General features: G+C 48.3%; 1 long non-coding RNA gene across 1 annotated transcript; it reads left to right on the forward strand.

Moving 5' to 3' along the window:
• Positions 1–13,395: 13,395 nt before the first annotated feature.
• Positions 13,396–15,621, forward strand: LOC142766830 (uncharacterized). The gene is made up of 2 exons (XR_012884608.1): positions 13,396–13,719; positions 14,130–15,621. It is a non-coding gene; the product is annotated as an uncharacterized LOC142766830 (long non-coding RNA).
• The last annotated feature ends 8,390 nt before the right edge of the window (positions 15,622–24,011 follow it).

A 24,011-nucleotide genomic window follows, 5' to 3' on the forward strand; every position in this document is an offset into this window, starting at 1 on the left:
CACCACAGAGGAAGGAACAAAGCATTCCCGTGCTATACCCATGCCAAATACCACCACGATCACCTTGTGGAAAGCACAATAAACGCTGTAGCGGCCAAAGCAGCGACGCCATCGGCTGCGTCACTTCCGTTGACATGCCAAACATGACGTCACACAGTCAGTGTTGCCAATAATTCTGGCAAGTGAGGTCACATTTTCGAGGCAATCTTTAGAATTCATTTGCAAACGATCAGTGCATAACTCAAACCTGTGATTTGGCATAAAGGACGAAAATGTGCAAAGGAACATACCCAGCGAATTCCATTGAGATCCATTGACTTCGAAAAATCGCCGGGGTTGGCCTTTAACCTGACTTTGCACTCTGCTTCTGTTGCCGAAACAATGCACGAAAAACGCTCAGCCGCCTCTGCAAAGACACGTTTCACTTTCGTGTTATGCCGATTCCTATATAGGAGGATCAGCGACGTCTTTTTTTTATGACCACCAGAAAGAAGGCGATCCGATCAAATCCAGTTTTACTTCGTGTAAAACACTTAACCACGAAATAAACGGAGTGAAAAAAAAAACGTAAACATTGTAAGAAAGCTTAAGGGCTAGCCCTCCGTCACGCGGTGAATCCTCCGTTAACATCCTTGCAAGACGCCCAAGATCTCCCGCAGATCTCATCAGAAGATAAGTGCTAGAACAGGGGAAAGTGCGACAAGCACCGCACCTTCTTTGCCATCTTGTTTCCTGATTCATTTTACTACACGTTACTCTCTAAGTCTATCCCTGATGTTCTTTTTCTTCATCTCCTCCCTCTAGAACACGGTGGTTCGTCCCCCGCTACGTGCATGTCCAGCGTCGAGCGCAGGAGACGGCAAGAAGTGCTCCTTACACTCGGGTGAGGCATAATTAAGCTGTCCCCGCTGCCGGCCGCTTCCGCGCCCGTAATTAAGGAGCACCTGTACTCTACGACGGACACACACGCGAACGCACATACGGCGGTGGTGCAAGGACTACACGTACCGACGGGTGGTTCGGCCCAGTGGGCAGCGAACCGGCCGCTTGCCAACCTGATTTTTGGAGACTGAGGACCCAGAGGAGGCGAAAGAGGGAATCCTTGGTATGCGAGCGTTTGTGCACGTGCGAAGCCCGCGTGTGGCTTTGCATTTGACCGTTAGTGAGGTGCGCCTCGTTTTATGATTCACGTAGGCACTCTCGAAGTGTCTTTGACATCGGCGTTGTCGTCGCCGTCATGTTCCGTATATAAGCCAAATAACATGATGATTGAATACCGAGTTGCCTATAGTTTACTGTGCTCACAAAATTTTTTCCTTCTAGGTTTCTCTTTGACATCCACTCGCGCGCATATCACAACGTCATATCCGTGACGAAAATACGTCCTTGAACTGCCGGAGGACCGTGGCATAAGACTCCTTCGTTTCGAAATCATCGCGGGATGACGTCCCACATGACATCACTATGGCGTCATATTTTAACAAACGTTGTGCCGTCAATGTAGCATCGCCTGACGTGACGTCACATGGTGGCGTGACGTGTTGGGTGGTGACGTCACCACACTACTATATCATAAGGGGACGTCACATGCGGTCACCACATGACATTGTAGCTTAGTCAAAGGTGTTTTTTTTCTGACCACCAGAAAGAAGGCGGTTTTATCAAATCCAGTTTTACTTCGTGTGAAACAATAAAATTGATGACACCAATGAGGCATCGAATATTGTACTCGTCTGTAGAAGAACGCGGGCGACTGAGCGGGTATGAAGCTATGGATGGCACATGTGATAACATCATGCGATACATGCTATTGCTGCTCAAGCAGAGAGAAAACAACACTCCACCCGTGTTGAAGGGGCATGAATGAATGTCAGGGGAGTGCAGGGAGGCACAATCACTTGAGCAGCAACTGTGAAATTTGAACGTAAGGGCGCCGTTGGGATCACTGGTGCGCGTGCTATCTATAGAGGCAGGCTTCACCAAACGCAACGTGTACTCCTTTACGTGGCTTGCTCTCGACGCCCAAATTTTGTTTGTAAACCACCAGCGTTCTATAGTTACTCTAGATCAGATCTTAAAAAAAAAACTTAGCGGATGGCTTCCTGAAAAGCGGAAACGGGCCGAATCTGTACATTGTCAAAAACGATGCTGAGACAGTGCAAAGCTCGGATAAACAAAAATGACTGCCGACAATGAAAAACGTCAAGGTGAAGCAAGTTAACATTATAGAGACCTTGTATTCTATGAGCGCCAGAGTGTCGGAAGAAGCTGGCACCTACATGAAACGGTCGATTTTTTTTCTCTGGGTAACTTACGCGGAATGCGAAAATTAACACAACTGAGAGGTAAAGGGCACAATATCATGCGATGTCAGCTTGTAAAGAAACAACCGGTCAGCGCCATTTTGTCGGCAATAAAGTTATGGCAAGGATAATAATATAGCAGTGCTACAACAAGATTTAGAGTCATTTCAAGCGAAATAGCGACCCTACATACATGCTTATGTACTTGTTCTGGTACAACAACAACAACAACAACAACAACAACAACAACAACAATAATAATAATAATAATAATAATAATAATAATAATAATAATAATAATAATAATAATAATAATAATAATAATAATAATAATAATAATAATAATAATAATAAGCAGCTGCCATTTGTTCCGGTCACACAACTCAATTTGAGGTACATTAGTCCGACCATCCACGCGTTGAAATGCACACGAAACGAGCGATGCACACAGCAGCACGACGTCCAGCACTATTAATTCATCCCTCGAATATCGGGAAAAGGCCGTCCAACGAATCGAGGAAAGAATGTTTTTTTTTATGATTTGATGAAAAGGAGCAAAATCCGTGGGCTATTATTCATTCTAATCAAGACGGCGCAGGATGGGTACTTCGAAGAAAAAAAAAACAAATATACAAAGTGTAAGGAGTTCAAACAAAGCCCCCGAGAGTGTTTTATATAATTTTCATTTTCTTTTGTTCGTTCATCTTCGATGAACAGCCGCCAGGGGAATATGTCACTGTATGCCGATAAATATATTTCTATAACTTCATTTTTTTTTAGTTTTCAAGTCCGATGCGAGGACGGTAAGGAACAATTGCCGTCAATCCTTTTTTTGCTTCAAATAGTATCTTTAGGCTTTATTTTTGTTTATCCGACGCTCTATCAAGTGAGCCTCTAAAGGTGAAGAATTGGATTGAGGCCACCCGCGAATAAAAATAAAAACAGAAGCCCGGGGATAAATATAATTCGAGAGGATACGCTCGGAACCAGGGAACACGTCTTGAGCCAGCGGGTCATTAATTTGGCCGTCCCTTTTTCAACGTCGACTAGCTATCGTACCTGTCTTGGATATTTTTCTTCTTCGCCTCTTGTCTATCCACAAGGCATTTTCTTTTTTACTTTACGTCGGCTGGCTATCGTACTTCTCATGGCTGTTTTACCTTTTTTTCTTTCCTCCGTCTGTTCGCGCCGTCAAAGCCTTTATTTCACGTCGACCAGCTACCGTACTTGTCTTGGCTAGCATTTTTTTTGTTTACTTCCTCCCTTGTTCGCTAAAGGCTTTACATGTTTTACCACTGTAGTTTTACTTTACCTCGAGTACCTATCATGCTTGCGTCGGCTGTTTTCTATTCCTTCTCTTCTCTATTCACGGCGTTACGTCCTACAGTTTACATCTTATATATGTCCTAAAATTTTGGCTATTTTATACCTCTTCTCGAGTCTGTTTACGGCATCATATGCTATATTTTACGTCGGCAAGCTATGATGCGTGTCTCGGCTATCCTGAATTTCTTCCTACGTCTATTCACTGCGTTATATCCTTCATTTCACGTCGACAACCTATCGCGCTTGCCTCTGCTATTTTTTTGTTTTTGTTCCACCATTGGTTCACGGCATTATGGGTTTTATTTTACGTCGTGATAGTGTGCTACAATCACGGCGTAGTGGGTTCCGGAGAAGGCGCACTCCATGGGATCGCTTGAAGCGACGAGTGTTCACTGGTGGCGCTGCGGTAGCATGAACTGTCAGCAAGGCCGCTGTGTGCGGAATGGGGCAGCACTAGAAATGGGGTAATCAGAAGCCACAGATGTGGCTATTTCGCGCAAATCATTAACGAGGAAAGTGTTCAAGGAGAGCGCCAACTTTCTACTGCTTATTCCAAAATTACTGCAGCGCAATAGATATGCAAAGCAATTGCGCGGAAAGCTATGGGCACACATTGAACAGGTAACGATTGATTGATATGTGGGGTTTAACGTGCCAAAACCACCATATGATTATGAGAGACGCCGTAGTGAAGAGCTCTGTAAATTTCGACCACCTGGGGCTCTTTAACGTGCACCCAAATCTGAGCACACGGGCCTACAGCATTTCCGCCACCATAGGAAAGGCAGCCGCCGCAGCCGGGATTCGATACCGCGGCCTGTGGGTCAGCAGCCGAGTACCTCAGCCACTAGATCACCGCGGCGGGGCGAATAAGTAACGCTAAGTGCAATGGAATACGTAGGTATATTTATGTGCTAAAGGAAAGGTGCACATCGTTCGGATAACGTCTCAATCACAACCTGCGATCCAAGAACGTGCTCTGAAGAAAGGGACAAGTAAGTGTGACTAATAATGAACCTCGTGCTTCTATGTGATATGCCTGCAACAGTTCTCGAGCAGGGTGGTGTCCCTGCTTTTTTCCCCCATTCCTCACATATGTGTGAATTGCGGTGGGCCGGCAAATGTGCCCCTTCTTTACATAATTCAGTGAGAACCCGTGTTTCCGCGCACGCTCCCGTGTCTCGCCGGCATTTGCACACTTCCTGTCGCAGGACAGCTGAAATTCGTAGACAACGCCGGTGGCACATTTTCTGCTCGAGTTCACGTGCTTCTTGCCACAGCTAGAGTACCTCGATGCTGCCTCCTCCGCTCGGAGTGAAGACAACTGCGTCGTCTGCCACGGCGGCCGCCATTATCGCTCCCGCTGTATATACCGATTTAGCGGCTGCGGGAAGTGGCTTACTATAGCTTAACGAGGATGGTTGTGGCACTCAGGAACGCGACATGCAGGCATGTCTGGCAGAAAAAAAGAGCGCCACGTGAGTCCTACAGCTGGCCAAAGACGCTGCAGGCACTGCAATGTCTTCTCGGAATCGAAAGGCAGCTGTTCAATGTCTTATGTCACCCTTTCGCCATTGACCTAATGAACAGTTAATAGCTGAAATAAGGCTTATCCATCACCCAGCAATCGAGAAACAGCACAGCATAGTGTATCAGTGGATACCAGGTCATTGCGGTATATATGGCAATGACCGCGCAGATGAGGCCGCTAGATCTGCACACGACGGTACCAAATACACAGCCATCAAGAACCGACGCAGCTACAAGACTTCGTTTGCTTGTACGTGACCTCACACTGGTTCAGTGGAACTCAATAGACTTCACAAACACGTGCCTGCATAACTTGGATTCCGATCTGCAGCTTCGTCTTCCCTCAAAGATAGGTCCAGGTGAGGATACTGTTCTATGCCGCCTGTGGCTTGGCGAGGCCTTCACAAAAACATATTATTATCTCATTGGAATGGTCAGCTCTTCTACGTGCGCTTACTGCAGCTGCGAAGAAACCATCGCGCACCTTCTGTGTGAGTGCACCCATTTCAACGCGCAAAGACAAGAACTCACTGCAGCTCTGGATAGACTGGGCAATTGGCCTTCGTCGGAACAAAGGATTCTGGGTCACTGGCCGAGCCCATCCTCAACCTTTCAGGCTTTGAAAGCTTTGCTGCGCTTTTTGCGGACAACTGGCCTCAGAGACAGACTTTAGTGTCTTATACTTTTTGATGTTGCCTTTCCTCTGTCGCATTTTTTTGTAATCTCTCTCTCTCTCTCTCCTCGCAAAATTTATTTTTTACATCTTTTATTCTCCTCACCGCTTTCCCCAGCACAAGGTAGCCAGCTGGTCTAAGAACTGGCTAACCTCCCTGTCTTTTCACTTAAACTTTCTTCCTCCTCTTCCTCCACAATGGCGAAGAAAACAGTACAGAAGGTGGCAGTGCCCTGAGCGGGGCGCTTGCATCGAGGCACCCTAGCCACCGCCACTTTTCTTGTTCCCTTCATTTAGTATACGTGGGCAAAGGCAGCGATAGCTTGCGTGGCACGATAAAAAACAAACAATTGGAACAACGTGCCTGTTTGCAACGTTCTTGAGGTTGATGGAACGCGCTGCACATATATACAGTACGACTTCAGGTCTCACCGTTCTCCGCTCTTGCTCGGCCCCCGTACTGCGGTGTTCACATTTGAACTTTAGTTGAACCGAGGTCAACCGATCTAACTGGTTTTGAAAAAAAAAACCTTCAGAGTGCGCGGCAACACGGGCAGTAGCTAAAAGGTAAAGGGGGGCCACATTCGCCAGCCCGTGCACTGCAAATCACACAAGTGCAGGCCGTATCCATGGGAGTAAAACTTAAATTCTTGGGGAAAAGCAGGAACATTACAGTTCAAAAATTGCTGGAAGTTTTTCACAGAAAATCAAGAGGTTCATTAGGAATTCGTGAAACTTATTTATTCAAATTGCAGACAGAGAGCACGTTCATATCTCGTGTCTATATGTCAGCAGCGTCCTTTTGCGTCACGTTTAAAATTAAGCTGAAACCACTCGGCATGCAAGGTGTTCCGTATGGAACGATGAAAACTGAAGTTGGAGTTCCACATTTTTTTTTTCAATATCTTGCATGCGATCCTGCTGCAAGACCAATCTCGGCAACACTGAAAAAAAGCGGCTGTTGCCTGTTGACCAACCAATAAACTCAGTAGCGTTTGCTGCGGAAGGTATACTGATCGTCGAACATAGCGCACGCAATAGAATGCGTACGACAGCTGAGCTGAATTTTCAATTTCGGCATGTCAGCATCGCTATCGAGGCATCTGATGCGTACACACAGTGCCATTGTCGTTACGATGTTGTAGCATGCAGGACGATTTCGCAAGCCGCTAGCGCATCTACGTATGTCCAGTTGCCCAGGACATTCCGGCGAGCAGCGGCAACTATTTACGGGTCACGCAGCGAAATACAGAGCGACGATTCCATGCTGCGTTGCAGGGCGTGCCGCCAGTTCCATACCAAGGTCCCTAGATGAAACAAGTTTCTTGTTTCATCTAGGGACCTTATTCCATACTGCACTGTTGGCCCCAGAGAGTTTCCCACAATACTTACTAGAGGGAACTCTGGCGCTAGTGTCTAAGGGAGCTGCAACACACGGCACTTAAACGAGCATGGCAATGATGGGTAGTACACACATTTGTCTAATTTTCGTACTTCTAACCTGCTTCTGGCTCCGTGTGTGTTCGCGTGGCTTGGAGCTGTTTTTTCACGAAAGCATAAATTAGCAAATGTTCACCGTTTGCACTTCACAACCTTATTCTTTTAAGCTTACCATTTCGAATCAAGTCCCTAAGTTCAAAAGGTTTCGTTTTTTTTTCCTTTAAAACAAAAGCGAAACACAGCAATAAAACGAAGCCGCAAGTACGATTCGCCGCCCGCAAGTACGAAGACTAGGCAAATGTGTGTACCACCCATCAATCCCATGGTCGCTGAACGATCGCAGCGCCAGAGTGCCCCCTAGTTAATTTTGAGAAACTCTATAGTATATATGGTCGGTCCCTCTGGTGGCGCCATCTCGTGCCGGCCCGTCAACGGCAGAAGCCTCGCTTGCGATAGCTCGCTTAATCTACTACCCAGTATTCACCTTTTCATAAACGCCTCCCTGGGCGCCGCCATAGCCCTCCTTGGGCTGTGCGAATCGGCGCGTCCCCTCGAAAATGCACTGACAACGCTGCGCCCTTAGCCGTTGTACTCCTGCGCACAGCCCATCACGGCGGCGTTTTTTTTCCTTCCTGTGAAAAGGTGGATATAGTCTAGTTCACCGTAACGTCGTCCAGCTATGCCTGTCTCGGCTATCCTTTCTTTTAGCTGCGCTTCCGTCTCGTCTAGAGGCGCTTTTTTACTTCCAGCGAAATGTCAGAGACGAGTGGACCGCAGGCCCGAGTCCCGGGTGAAACTCTCCGTTCGCCAGCCGGCTCTGACCACACACTCGAAGATTCGATAAGAGAGGCGAGGCGTGCGTCGGTAAACTAGAAAGAGAAATTATTTGAGGGCCGAAGTTGGGGAAAGTAAACTTTGCGGCGGATTTTTCCCAGAGGGAACTAACTGGCGATGTGTGCGAACCGGATTTGATGGAGCGTGGAAGCAGGAGCGTATAGGAGTAAACACGAGTCATTTTATGACCTTGTCGAAAGCAAAGTGTAACGTTGGTTGAAAGAGCGGGCGTCAAACAGTTGTTACTTTAGTATGAATTAGCGCGTTTGCAGTTACTCCATGCTAGTGATTATTGTATAATAATAATAATAATAATAATAATAATAATAATAATAATAATAATAATAATAATAATAATAATAATAATAATAATAATAATAATAATAATAATAATAATAATAATAATAATAATAATAATAATAATGGTATAGGAGTTTTCTTCATTGCGCATCCATGGAGGCACACGTGCATCGGGTGTTTCGTATCCGTCGAAATACAGCCGCCGCGGCCGGGTTTTCGATACTGCTACTTTGCGCGATTCACGCCTAAAACGTGATCCGGAGGGCGCTGGGAAGTTTGGCAACGCCGGCCGAAATGAAGGCTACGAGAAGGTCCATTCGAACTCGGGTCACCTGCGTGCCAGCCCCAGCATTCTATACCACAGAGTTACGCCGGGTGCTTCGAACTGCTCGGCGGAACTTTGACCCTTCATTTCGGGAAAGAAATCGCATTGTGGTGCGTAATGACGTGTTTATAGAACAGCAAAAGGAACAGCCAAGCGTCGCACCGTGCGAATTGCGCAGCGAGTGGGTCCCATTACAGTAGCGCTAAGCTTCCTTTATTCGTCGTTAAGACAGAGCATCGAAAACTGCACGAAATTCCTTTCAAGCGCGTAGCGGGTACCGCGCTTCACCGAAGAATGACGAAGGATGGCACAGTGAATATCTATATACAAAAGTTATGGCGATTTATGGCGTGTAGTTGGTACCCCGCAAGTGTGCTTGTATCATTTACCGAAGGCATGTTTAAAAGATGCTCTGAAAGGGCACTCTTCCAGCTTTCGCTGTGACCATAGAGTTTCCTAATGTACACTAGAGGGAACTCTGGCGCTAGTGTCTGTGGGAGCTGCAACGCACGGCGCTTCAGCGAGCGTGGGACTAATGGGTAGTACACGCGTTTGTCTTGTCTTCCTACTTCTGGCCTGCTTTTGGCTTCGTGTGTGTGTTCGTGTGGCTTGGAGCTGTTTTCTTACGAAACAAAAAAATCAGCATATGTTCAGCAGTTGCGCTTCACCACCTTAATCTTTTACGCTTACCTTTTCAAATCTGGTCACGAAGTCCAAAAGGGTTGAATCTTTCAAAACAACACCGTAACTAGCAATAAACGAAGTCGCAAGTGCGATTCGCCGCCCGCAAGTACGAAGACCAGGCAAGTGTGTGTACTACTCATCATTCCCATGGTCACTGAACGATCGCAGCGACAGAGTCCCCTCGATAGGTAATTTTAGGAAACTCTAAGGCCGTAACAGTGCTGCGCGTTCCGTGCAGGCCTTGCGTTTATTTTTATTTTTTGCCCCACTTTGTTTCTCTTTTCCGGCTGAGTTTACAGCAGCGTAAGACACGGGATGTGCTTAGTATAGAGAGGACGCCTCAACGGTAAACGGGAATTCGTACACACACCACAAAAGGTTGCTCAAACCAACGGCTTCTTAGCGTTAGACTTCCCAGCGTTTTTGTGTTGGTTTACAGTTTCTCTTACTGCCATCGGCTGAGTTACCGAAAAGCTTTCCCTTTTTTTTTACTGTATATGTATTTTTTCGACTAGCTCGCGCGGGTGCCTTCACCGTGAAAAAGCAGTTTCCATTAGCTGAGTATATACTACACTGTTGGTTCCTCGTTGCCCGGTTTGTTTGCCGTCGTTCGACGAAGTCGAAAACACGACTTAAGTATGAAACGAAAAAAAAAAAACACGCACGCACGCACGACTTGCGATTAACTTGCCAAACAGCGCTTCGACAATGCATTAGATTAGGGCCAATCTGCATCAGTGTAGTTCGCTAGTTCGCTGGTTTACCTTTACCTTCGTTCAAAGAAATTGCGTACTTTTTCTGTTTGTTTTCTTGAAGGTTTTGAGCTTGTTTCTACAGTCTTTTTTCATCACTCCCAAGAAGCAGTTTTTTTTTCTCGGATAATTCAATTTCATGTGACCGGGGAAGCGCCCAGCGCAAACTCATTCCCTGCTCCTTGCGCAGCTCGTTCGTTGCAGGAAAATATTGAAACGTTGCGAAGCATTTTTTGTATGTTGGGAGGAAGATGGAGTGTAAGGCAAGGCATGGCAGCATTCTCTCGAGCTATGGAAATATTATGTAGCGAGTTTCAACAAGAAGCCACGACAGCCAGTAACAGTCATTTTTGTTCGCATTATTACGAATTTACTGACGAAAGGAAATCGTAACTTAACGGACGTCCCTGGGTGGGCTCAATTCACCGTCGTTTGTTAAGAGAATATATATGTATTCGAACATACGCCACTATATAGGAACCGTTTGCACTCGCGGATGTGGCATCGTAACAAATGCGATATTATGCATTTCTCGCGTCACCCAAAACGTGCTTAACACGAATAAGCACACAGCAACTTAACTCGGGGGCGGAGGCCCCGCGACAGCTAGAGGAAGACCGCGAAACACTAACCCCCGTATTCACAAACGCTCCTTGACTCGCTCGCTGGATTCCATGCCGACCGGTTGTGCCCTCGCGATCTCCGACGTCAGTGTAGTTCTGGCCGACTGGGCCCGCCCTACGTCATCTTTTGACGCCGACCTCTGACGACAATGTAGCTCTGACGCACTGGACTTGCTCTGCGCCATCTGCTGGCGCCGACAAGAGTTATCGCAAGTGGTGCCCCGTCCTCGGACTCCTGTGATCGTGTTTCCACCTTTCCCATCTCTCCTATCGCCTCGATATGTCGTCGTTTTCACGCTTTCACGCTTACCTCATCTCTCTTTCTCTCTCTCTACACCTTTATTCCTATCCTTTTAATCCCTCCTCACCTCCATCCCTTGTGAGCTACTGTTGAGGTGTCGCTCCCTGAAGCAGACAGTTACGGGGCTCACTTTTCTTTTCCTTCTTACAACATAACCTTCCTCCTCCCTCGACTTTCACCCTTCACTTGACAGAGTTGAGCACCGCACCACCACTCAGCTGAGAATGAAGTTGCGCTAGCCAAGAATCGCAGCAGATTATCGCTGATATGCAGTGACTTTCCGTGCCTAAAGATGGCACTTCCATCGGTTTTCTCAAGTGAAGGTGAAGCTTTAAAGGGACGTTCTAGAATACGGGGGTAAAGCTTTTCGTTCCGCGCACCAGGCATGGATTCACCATACAGAGCAACCATCGTATATTCACAACGGCAAAGAGAGAGCTACCAAAGTTTAATGCGATCACATTAAAGAGCTCATTTCGCAGAAATTATTGTGTAAGCGTCATTAGTTCGTGAGCGAAAATTTCGAGATAGACGCAAGTAAATGAATAATGAAATACCGTCTGGTTGGGAACTGAACCTCCGCCTTGTGCGTGGCCTGCAGTAGTTAGTTTACAATGAAACCACGTCTGTGCTTGACAGAGCTTCATAAAATAAGCTCTAAGTATGTCATGTAGCGTGCAGCCTCCTGAAAGCGTGTAATTTTGCGTGGTAGAGGCGAAGAATATGACCACGTGTCAGAACGAGCGAATTGCACAACGAGTGGTATGGGTTTTAAGCTGCGTACCCATTACAGAGTGCTTTGAGGCGTTAAACCCTACAAATCAATGAATGAATCAATCAGTCAATCAATCAAGCAATCAATCAATCAATCAAATAATACTAAGTGTGCAGATGCGCAGACATGCGTGGAATATTACGGGCGAGTAGAAGGTTACTTCACCAATTAGCTAAAAGGAATAATTACGGCGTTGTGGTCACTTAGCAACTGTTCAGCAAGTAGACATTCTAGGGGACCGAGTATAGTTTTACAATAGCGTACGCTAAATTCGTGTCGATAGCAGTAACCTGCTATTTTCGTCATTGAACGGATTCCGCAAGAAGTTAGCGTACGATGCATTTGCTTTAGCGCGAACCACTCTTAAGTTGCCCTAAGAGCCCCCCCCCCCCTTTTTTTTAACTCTCCGGGTAACTGTACTGCAAGTAGATTTGACGAGTAGTCACTGTACGCTGTAAATGATAATTTTCGTGGAGTAAGTGAACGCGTACTATTCCATTGGTATTCGTCATTCTTCAAAGAAAAACGTGGTACCCGCTAAAAATGTGTAAGACTTAATGTGCACATTGTTGATCTCCTTTCTTTTACGCTTCGTTTTTATTTCACTCTCTCTCACTCTCTCGATGCTGCGACTGACGGCAGTAAAGAATTTAAATGGGCCTCTTGTAATGGGTTGGAAGCACTCTACAACCCACTCGTAACGCAATTCGTCATCTGTAACGACCGGTTGTTATTTTACTCTTTTGAAACGCTCTTTAAATTATACGCATGGTAACGCGATTCCTTATTCGACGTGAAGCCTACGTAGGGTCAAATTGTAATGAAGCCACAACTTTAGCTCTGAGGATGCGCAAAGCGCCCGGGTCTGAATCGCAATCAGTCCTGGATATATCTGTATTTATTTCCTTTTATTTTTCTTAATTCACGTGATAGCGGTAACGGAAACCCGTGGCAGGGGCAGACAAATACGGCGCCGGAGTCAACCCTTGTAGTCTCATATAAACTTTTAGCGTAAAATAGAAGTGCTGCTGTGCCACATACTCGACCACGTTCAAAGTTGGAGCTGTCCGGACGGCAAATGAGATGAGCGTAGCGGGGAGTGAATCCAGCGTAGCAAAACTGACATTGCTTCAGCTTATTCTAGCTGGGAGTCGAAATGTCGTTTCATGATATTTTTTTACCCCAGACGCCGATATCGATGGTCCGGCTGAGACAAATATAAAGTCGTTGTGCAATTTCTCATGAGCGATCTATTCGGTAAGTTCAAATCATTTTGCGAGAACGGTATTTTCACGTCAAAGGGAGCGTTATGCATAGCAACAGAATACAGCAAACATGAGATCCAGACGCGAGAAAAACACCCGCTAAAGCCGCGTTCACACAGACCGCGCATGCGAAAGCGGACGCGGATCATCCGCAACAGCGGAAACCCCGTGGCCGCTTGCCCGGATCGCGCCCGGACTGATTTTCTCGGCGCGCTACAGCGTCACCCCCGGAAAATCTTTTCAGGCCTGCGCCCAGCAATCTGACGTCATTTCCGGCCGGCCGACTCTCGGGGATGTCGCAGCGGCAGCGAGCGCAGCGCGGCGGCAGTGGTGACGGTTCGGCGGCGTGGTGTTGACGGTGTTTCGCGTTTGTTGCTTTCCGTTGTTGTTTTGCGGCAATTTCCTTTCCGTGCGTGATGCTGGAGTGATGCGACAATGCCGAATAAGTGTTGTGTACCCGGATGCACCGGCAACTACAAAACAGGAAAGAAGATACAAGTGTTTTCCTTCCCTAAAGACGCCGACGCTCTCAAACAATGGCTACGCGCCATTCCTAGGAAGGACTTCGTGCCGACTTCGTGCACTAAGGTAAGAATTTGAGATGCTCCTGTTCTTAGCTTGTCGTTGCTTGTTCGGGTAGAAATCACCTATGATGGGAAATACTTGAGCGTGTGGCCGCCGGGCCTCGCGAAGCGCTGACGCCAGCAGCGTTCGCAGCAAGGATGGTCAGCTGCGCTTTGTTCACTAACAGTGCCGTGGTGTCGTCCATTCTTGCAAGCTCTCGGTGGAAGCGCTTCGTGGAGTGCGGTGACATCACGCTCCCGCGTTTCCTTTCATGTTGCTTGTACCGCTTAGCGCAGCGCTTTTATTTAGATGCTTGCGAAACGTAGGTAGACTTTGTTTTAGCTACACGGACTGTAAACACGGTCATGCAAACGGGAGCGCATTTTTTTCTTTTGAGAAGTGGCGTCTCAGACGTTCTTGAAACGTTTGTGCAGGTGTGCGCGGATCATTGCGACGCTTCATGCATCGAGAAGACGACATCGTACACGGATCCAAGGACAGGGAGAGTTATTGAAGTTGCACTCCCAGTACCACGGTTGCGTCCTGGATCTGTCCCAACGGTATTTCCCGGCTGTCCGTCCTACCTATCAGTACGAGACCAGAGCACGAGAGAAACCCCTGTCGCCAAGAGGAGCCGACAAGAAGCCTCCCAACGCGCCCGTGCTGTAGAAGAGTCGCTGGCGTCATATGAAGCGGAGCAAGAACGAGACCGGTTTTCGTCCCTCGAAGAACCAAGGGCTCGCCTGCAAGGGGTGTCAGTGTCTGTGGACTGTGATTCAGTGTGTGTGGACTGTGTCAGTGTGTGTGGTGTCAGTGTGTGTGGACTGTGTCAGTGAAGTGGACTGTGATTCATAAAGAAGAGTGCTGCATGTTTTTGAACATTATCGACTATCGTGAATCTTGTTTGAATGCGTCATTGACCGTGTTTGCAAACCTTGAAGTCTTTGCCTGCTATCAAGGTTCACCAATCAAGAACCTTGGTAGCGCTGTTGTACCAGACTCAGTTCAAAAAGTAAGTTCCTTGTTGGAAATTTTGAACAACCTGTCGATGCTGTCTGAGGAGCGCTGCACTTATCGCCACCTGGCTCAAGCAATACATTCCCTTCTGGACGAATTGGAAGCCAGCATTGATGAAGGCAAGAAAGAGACGGTGAACTTTATGAAGGAGCAGCTACTACTCCTTTCTGCAAAGCTCTTCACATTTATTCTTGTGAAACTGCACAGAGTGTATTTGATTGCATGTCATGACTTGATTTCCTTGGTATACTTCTGCCTTATGTAAAATGAGCCTTGTTTCCAGTTTTGTATCTCTTTACAAGTTGTTAGCTTTTAAAAGTGGTGTACTTTTTTCTTTTTTTTTAATTCGAACTGCCTCGGTGCCTACTGTAGCAGTTGTACAGTCCGTTTTGGTACCTAAGCTGTGTACACTTTCCTTGTGCACTCTGTGTACAGACATGTTGTGAACTGTGATTTGTTTTTTCTTAGATTTTTGTTTGATTTTTTCCTTAGGACATGCACCTACCTGTGGCAGTACAATTACTTTTCTTTCTGTCATTTATCATGCTGTGGACCACAATTTAGTCACCAGTGTTCTTATGTATTGTATTTTTTGGCAAGTGTTTGAACCTGATACCTTGTGTTGCTACTGCTACTATGATAAACGAATGGTATGTTTTCCTCTAACCTACAATTTAAATGAAAGTGTGCTTTTTCTGTTCCAAAGCTCGGGGATGTTTTTGCTGTTACAATCTGTTTTGTTTTGAGTTTTATATGGCAAGATATTGTGTTTTGTACTTTTAACATATTTTCAGCATTAAGGGCAACATCTTGTGTTGCCTGTCGTCTGCCTGGACCGAGAACAATGCGCACTGTGATATTTGTACAGACGGCGTCTGGCTGTGATAAATAAATATGCATTATTCCATTCATGATATTCATTATTTCTTGATACCTTGATAAGTTCCCCAACCGCGGTGGCTCAGTGGCTAAGGCGTAGCGCTGCTGAGCACTAGGGCGCGGTTTCGATACCCGGCTGCGGCGGCCGCATTTCTGATGGAGGCGAACAGCGAAAACGCCCGTGTGTACGAGATTTCGGCACACAATAAAGTAAAGATTCCCAGGTAGTCAAACTTGATCCTGAGCCCTCCCCTACGGCGCGCTTCATCGCCTGCGTTGCGTCGGCGCGTTAAACCATACAATCAATCGATACCTTGATAAATCGTGCGGACATGGTGTCATGGCACCTCGCCCGAGTCGGTAGGCGTGAAGGGCTCTCGCGGCAAGCGCTCGCGGCTGGCGCAGCCACCCAGCGAAGGGCGGCCGGCCGGCCGGCGCGATGTGACGTCGTCGACGTCACGTCACGTGACGCGCAGGCCTGAAAAGCTTCCGGGGGTGACGGCTACAGTTGGCCGCTGCGGCCGCAGCCAATCAGGGTTCGAGGCGAGTGCGCTCAGTATCACGTAGTGCCACGAGATGGCGGCACACTCACCGTGGATTGCTCCACAGTCACGGCGGAGCGTGCAGAAGGCAACGCGCTTCATCCGATGGCGTCATCCATTGGTGGATTCAGAGTGACCCACAAACTCTGCGCTGGAGCACTCCACTCTGGTGGAGGGCAACAGAATGGAATCTACCGATGTTATCGAGTTTCATATATTATACACTAGAGGAAACTCTGGCGCTAGCGTCTATGGCAGCTGCAACGCACGGCGCCTCAGGGAGCATGGGAATGATAAGTAGTACACACATTTGTCTAATATTCGTACTTCTGACCTGCTTTTGGCTCCATGTGTGTTCGTGTGGCTTGAAGGTGTTTTCTCACGAAACAAAAATCAGCAAATGTTCAGTGGTTGCGATTCACCGCCTAATTTTTTTTTAAACTTACCTTTCCGAATCGGGGCGCAAAGTTCAAAAGGGTTGAATGTTTCTTTCAAAACAAAACCGAAACACAGCATTAAACGAAGCCGCAAGTAGGATTCGCTGCCCGCAAGAAGTACGAAGACTAGGCAAATGTGTGTACTACCCATCATTCCCATGGTCGCTGAACGATCGCAGCGACAGAGTCCCCCCTCTAGTTAATTTTAGGACACTCTATGACCAATGTGACACACGAGCAAATGGCAGGGTCGGAAGAGAACTCGATGCACGCGTCTCCCTTCTTGTTTGAGTGGGCACGCTGGGCACAGCAGCGCTACGGTAGCAAAACGTGAGCTCCGACGCGAGGCGCCACTGACGCGACCGGCGTCCGTTGGCGCGCCCAGAGTTGGCACCGTGTCAAGGCGCACGGTACTTGCGACTTCCGGTCGAATCCGCCAATTTTGGCGGAGTAGAAAAAGTTTCTCCGTGGAGTGGATCTCGCGACGGAGCTGTTCCAGGTCTGGAACATAAGAAGGAGCAATGGAACGTAAGAAGGAGCACTCTCAATCCACCAGTAGAATAGACTTGCTCCGCATGGAGCAGAAGAAATCATTACCGGAAGAGCTCCGAATCTGCCAATGGCACCATGAGCCATAAAATGGGAGGGATAAGGGCCAAACCTCATAGGCGCGAAAATGCACGCGACAGCGACGAGCGACGCGACGTAGATCGTCTTCGCGCGATCAGTCGCTAGCGCTTGCAAACCTCATTCACGCGACGGCTTCGGCGAGCTAACTCCACGGTTGCTGGCATGAGGCAGTCTACTCGCACCAAAAAAACCGCGTAGTGAGCGGTATGCAATTTAAAAATAAGGTATATTGTTGTGTAATGGAACGGAAAGTGTTTATGAATGCCTTGCAGCACTTTTTTATATGCGCATGCGTAATAAACGTTGCGTTATTTCTTGTTGCGCATACGTGACTCGGGCAGGGTCACGTGCACCTATGTAGTCTTCGTCTTTTCCGGTTTTTCGCTATTGGCTGCTTGAGCCCAGCACTTCCGGGCGATGAGCGACGGTTTCCAAATCTGGAGAACCGAGCGATCGCGCGAAAACGAGCACGCGACACGTCGCGCGAACGCCCTGTTTCGTCGCTCATAGCGTCGCTTGTCGCTGTCGCGTGCATTTTCGCGCATATGACGTTTGCTCTTAACGCCCAGCGTTCACAAGCCGGGCTCCTCTGAAGCAGCTTGCTCCTTTGTGTTCGTGCTCATTTGCCATGCTGCCCCTGTTTCATTTCCTCTTTTTTTTTATTGGTGGGCTCGCGAACAAAAACGAAAATGGACAGTTCGCAAGTTGGCTTACTTGTGAGGCTTGTTTTACAACCAAGAACTCTCGCCCACAGATTGCTTTTCTCGCTCATTGTGCATCGAAAGCGCGCGAGCACAACATAATGAGGAAGAAAAACAGTATGTGAATGAGAGTTTTTTGGTTGGAAAGCAAACCTTACAGAAAAGCTGATTTGCAGATTATTGCAAGCTGTCCATTGACTGGCGCAAGCTAACTTCTTCCATCGCCACTCCCGCCCCGCCGCGGTGGTCTAGTGGCTAAGGTACTCGGCTGCTGACCCGCAGGGCGCGGGTTCGAATCCCGGCGGCGGCGGCTGCATTTCCGATGGAGGCGGAAATGTTGTAGGCCCGTGTGCTCAGATTTGGGTGCACGTTAAAGAACCCCAGGTGGTCGAAATTTCCGGAGCCCTCCACTACGGCGTCTCTCATAATCATAGAGTGGTTTTGGGACGTTAAACCCCACATATCAATCAATCCATCGCCACTCCCCCCCCCTCGTTCTCAGTATGGAGGGCTCACTTCTTAAAATGCCCCTGTTTAATTTTCTATGGCTGAGTTTAAAGCTTTTTACGTGGTGACACTCCCTGCTACTCCCCCCTCCCCCCCCCCCCCCGATGATCTGAACCACGACGTGCCTTTGCGGCCTCTCCACTTTGAACATCACATTGCCCGCTTGCGTGCACCGCAAGTGGGTAGAAATGCGCAAGAACACCTGATTTGGACGTGACGAGCACGTATATACGCAACCGGGAAAGGAGATAAACGGCACAGAACATCAAGTCCATCTCACTTGATTTTTGATGCTTTCTAACGAATTCTTTTTCTGTTCATACTGTAATTGACTGATATGTGGGGTTTAACGTCCCGAAACCACCACATGATTATGAGAGACGCCGTAGTGAAGGGCTCCGGAAATTTCGACCACCTGGGGTTCTTTAACGTGCGCCCAAATCTGAGCACACGGGCCTAAAGCATTTCCGCCTCAATCGGAAATGCAGCCGCCACCGCAGCCGGGATTCGAAACTTAGCTACTAGAACACCATGGCGGGGTTTGTTCTTACTGGACACCTTCGCTTTTTGAATTTTTAACCGATGGTCCTGTTTGTAGTTACTGACTTTGGGACCCTCGACTGCACTATTTTTTGTACCGATTAGTATAAGTTGAACTTCAGTAAACTGAAACTGATGCTTTTCATGTCGCATTTTATCACGCTTCATTCTACAGCGTTAATATATGCAACTGGCCCAAACTTCTACTTTTCTAAAAAGCACACACGCACAAGAAAAAAAGCAAATAAAGACAAGGTAAGCACAAAAGAAACATGGGCGAATCAGCGTTCCACATTTCATACAACTTTCATCACTTGCGGTGGAAATAGCTTAGATCTTTTGTAGCGTTAGCTACACTGGCCTCGCTGAGCCAATTTCGCGTGGCACTGGTCTGCGCATGCGCAATGATACTCCACCGCCGCCGCGCGCTGCTCGCCGCCGGTGTGCGCGCAATTCGATGCGCTGCGCCGATGATTAGTGGTGTCATGCACCGGAGCCGGCACCTCCCTCGCACTCGGCCGCGGCCGCGCGCGACTCGCCGCCGCCGGTGTGCGCTTTCCAGAGGAGTGCCGTCATAGCCTTGGTAGACATATGGACGCCGACGCGCGCGCCTTCCCTGTGAAGTCGTCATCTGACACTGCGCTGGAGCCGCTTGATAGCGCCTCTGACTGGCGTTTGCCACTGTGGTATGGCCATGGAGAAGAAGAGTGCAAATGCTGCTCAACGGTGCAGTAGAGCGGAGAAGCTTAACTCATCGGATCCCGAAGTAGTTGCCCGGCAAAAGAAATATACATGTGCCACATAATACGTATACCGTGTGTGTGTCATTGGAACAGCTGTAAGCATGATATCTGGAAAGCAAAGAACAATCAGCTGAACCTTTGCTAACGCTACGTATATCCTGGCATAGCTGAGCTAAGCCACTGCCATATTTTTTTTCTTATTAGAAAGGCCATTCGAGCTGAATAAAAGGCTGTTTCAGTCCGCTGTTCGGTGCACGCGCACACTACGTTGCAAACTTGCCCCACCACGTGTAAATCGGAGAGCCGCGAAGATTCGAACGCCTCGCCTCGGCGAGGATAAGTTTTTGAGGGCTGCGGTTTTTGAAACCGCACGGCGTTTCATTAATCAGACGCACACAGGGACTGCCGGAACCCTTCGCCGTTGGCCACCGCGACGTTGTTGGCAACGATGGCGGCGCTTCGTGCCGGGAGCTTCGTTATAATTCGCGCGAGTTTCCCCTCGAGTATCTTTGTTCGCCACGTCGCAGAAAACTTCGAGTATACAGAAGGGGTGTATGTAATACGTATATATCAACCCGCTGGTTGCCTCGTTATGAGTGCCGCACGGTGGCGTTTCGGCTGTCGGGGGGTTTCCGTGATGATGAACGATACGCGCGTTTACTAAAGCCCACTGTTCTTATACGCTTTCCGGCTGCTAATGGTTGCAGTCAGTCGTGCGACAACGAGGGCGCGCGCTTTGTTCGGGGGGAAGCGCATTGTCTTAGGGTGCGCGCGACGTGGGAAGTGTGCAAGAATTTTCGAGGTAAAACGAGCGCCACACACATACACACACACACACACACACACACACACACACACACACACACACACACACACACACACACACACACACACACACACACATATATATATATATATATATATATATATATATATATATATATATATATATATATATATATATATATATATATGTGTGTGTGTGTGTGTGTGTGTGTGTGTGTGTGTGTGTGGATAAGCCCGCGTGCGCGCTTCTAAAAAATGACTACGAGTGGGCAAAACAGGCAGGTTCTAAGGTCCGTGTACACGTTGAAGTAGCGGACTGTACACTGTACTATCAAGGGTCTGCGTTTTTATTATCCTGACACATTTATTGGCGTTGTTCGTAGTAGTAAACCTCATTTTATTCACATACACACATATGTCTCGACTATATCAAGCAGGTGCGTAGCCAGGGGGTGACACACCAGGCACAAGCCCGCCCCCTTTCCCTCCGGAATTTTTTTTTCGCCATTGCATGGCGAGCGAAAAATGACCATTTTAAGGGGGTGCTCGAATGAAGAAGTATGACATCAACACTTACGAGGCTGCCCCGCATGAGACCTGCAAGGGGGTCATCCGTAAGATTGACGCATCGGAGAGCCAGACGGAGCTGGAGAGGAGCATCCTTACTGAAAGAAACCCCACGGCTCTGGGAGTCAGACGTATTAAGAACACTGAGACGGTGGTTATTGTCTTCGATGGCTACAAAGTTCCCAACTTCATTTATTTCGGCACAGCGCTGGTCAGATGCTCGCTTTACCATCGGCAGCATGACTGCTGCTATGCCTGTGGCAGACTCGGGCACAGGGCGGACGTCTGTCCGACACCGGACGAAGCTGTGTGCAAGAGGTGCGGAATCAACAACCCTGATGAGAACCATCAATGTTCCCCGACCTGTGGATTCTGTGGTGGCCCACACGCCACGACGGATAAAAGTTGCCAGCAAAGGTTTCAGCTTCCATTTATTGTGCGAAGGCGGCGAAGAGAGCGCCGTGCGGAATCAGAGCGTCGTAGTCAGCAAACGGTACCTGCTAACGCCGACGAGGGTGTGAGCCAGCCTGCACACCGCAACTCCAGTTCAAACAGTCGTTCTGCTGCAACTGGGGTGGACAGCCGTGACTCATCGCAACAGGCAAGCAGTCGGTCCAGATCCAGATCTCGGTCCAGAAGTCGCTCCCAAGGCCAGCGAAAGGGAACTTCGTCTAAAGGCCGAGCCAAGTCCCGGTCCAGAGATCGTCGTCGGTCCCAATCCAGAGGCCCATCGCACTCGAGGAGCCAGTCCAGGGACCCGCATGGCACAGTCCGTTTCCAAAGCCCACCCCAACCGGAGATGCAGGGTGGCTCCTGGGCTGACCGGGTGCGCAGCGGAGGAGGTGAAAAGGTAACGGGGGGCACTGCGCCAGAGCATGGTCTAGCGGAGCTAAATCAGCTTAGGAAGGAGAATGCCGAAATGCGCAGCATTATTGAGTCGCTGAGAGCCGAAATGGCTGAGCTTAGACGTGTCAGTACATCTCAAGCTACTCTGGCATCTGCTTCTCCGTGTGTAGGTTCTCCCTCTCCTCAACCCATAGAGGTTCCCATGGTCGTGGAAGCGGGCCCCTCGGGTAACCCAGCCAAGCGTAAGGCTGCGACTTCAGCCGAGAATGTGCAGGCTAGAGCTAAATCTGAAATTAAGGAGACTCTAAATTCAATTTGCCTTGAGATTCACAAACTCAATGAGCGTTTCTCGGCGGTCGATCAACGTCTCACAGTTATGGATCAGAAAATAGATATTCAACATGCCAGAATTCAATGTGTGGAGAATCAATTACAGAAAGCCGGCCTTATGGTGCAGAGCCCCAATATCAGGGGAGCAGCTAGGATTCACCCGGATTTCTTTCCAGAGGGAACGCCTTTATCGGCGCCCATTCCCATGAGTATCCCCAGTTCGAATAGTACAGCTGCTTCTGTACAGAACCTGACGGCAGGGTCAGGGAGCACCTCCAATGATCAAGATGGCCTCGCACGCTGAATTTCGTATATGGCAATGGAACTGCAGGGGGATCCTTAGCAAAAGGGGCACCCTGCAGCAATTTGTCCGCTCTCACAACGAGAAGCCGCAAGTGATCCTACTGCAGGAGACGCTGTCTGATAGTGTAACCCTCCCGGGGTACAAGGCACATGCAGTTAAAGGGGAAGGCAGAGGGATTGCCACGTTAGTCAGCAACAAGTTCACCTTTGTGACACATGATCTAGGGGTAAGACCTAATAAAACGGAGCTCTCCTTAGTTGAGGTCATTCCGAGTTCTTCCAACCTTTCCAGCATTTTTATACTGAACATATATAGTAGCCCTAGTGATCATAGGCAGCGTTTTAGGACGATCATAGCTAAGGCAACCAGATTGGCTGGGCCCTCTCCTCTGGTTGTGGCGGGGGATTTTAACTCGCCTTTCCGGGCGTGGAACTACCCGTATGATTCCGCTAAAGGCAGGAGCTTGTGGCAGGAGACGGGAGATGCGGATCTCTCGTTAATTACGGACCCGATGTTTCCTACTAGGCGCGGCACATCCACCACCAGGGACTCCACCCCGGACCTAGCTTTCGTGAAAAATGCTGGCTCGGTAGGTTGGGAAAATCTTCTGACGGATTTAGGAAGTGATCATTATATTACAGTTACTAAATTACAGATGGAGGCAAAATCTAAAAGAAAGTTTACTTACGTGGATTGGGATAAATTTCGGGAGTCACGCAGCGCTCGAGCGGAACAAGGGGAAATCCCGGACTCTCTGGGGCAATGGACAGAGATGCTGCTGCAGGACGTTAGGGCGGTTACCAGAACCATTGAGACAGAGGTACAGACAGACAAAATGGACAGTCGGCTTGCGCATTTACTGGAGGCAAAGCAGTCGCTATTGGCCAGATGGAAGGGTCAGAGACTTAATCGTAGGCTTCGGAAAAAGATAGCAGAGTTAAATACACAAATTGAAGAACATTGCAAAAACTTGTCGAGGCAGCAGTGGGATGAAATTTGTAATTCAGTCGATGGACAAATGCGAACCAGAGGTAAATGGAATCTTTTAAAACACTTGCTTGACGAGTCGGGCACTAAATCTAATCAGAGGGGGGTCCTTGCTAGAATACTTCATCTTGCTCAAAAATCCTCCTCGGGCGCGGAGCTATTGGGGCAGCTTGCTGAGAAGTATCTACCGCTAGCAGTTGATTCCATGCAAGCCTATCCGGGGTATATGGGAACACCTTGTGCCCATTTGGATGAACCCTTCACCATCAGCGATGTGCGACGTGCCCTGCACGAACTCAATGGCCGATCGGCACCGGGTCCAGATAGGGTCACCAACAAAGCGCTTCGGAATTTGGAAGATGACTCTGTTGAATTTCTTACTGATGAGATTAATAGGATTTGGAAGGGAGGTGACATCCCGGAACAATGGAAGTTGGCCAAGGTGATCCTCATTCCCAAGCCCGGTAAAGCACCAAGTTTGGACAATCTGCGCCCCATCT

The sequence above is a fragment of the Rhipicephalus microplus genome, chromosome 7 (genome assembly GCF_043290135.1).
Source record: "Rhipicephalus microplus isolate Deutch F79 chromosome 7, USDA_Rmic, whole genome shotgun sequence".
Lineage (NCBI taxonomy): Eukaryota > Metazoa > Arthropoda > Arachnida > Ixodida > Ixodidae > Rhipicephalus > Rhipicephalus microplus.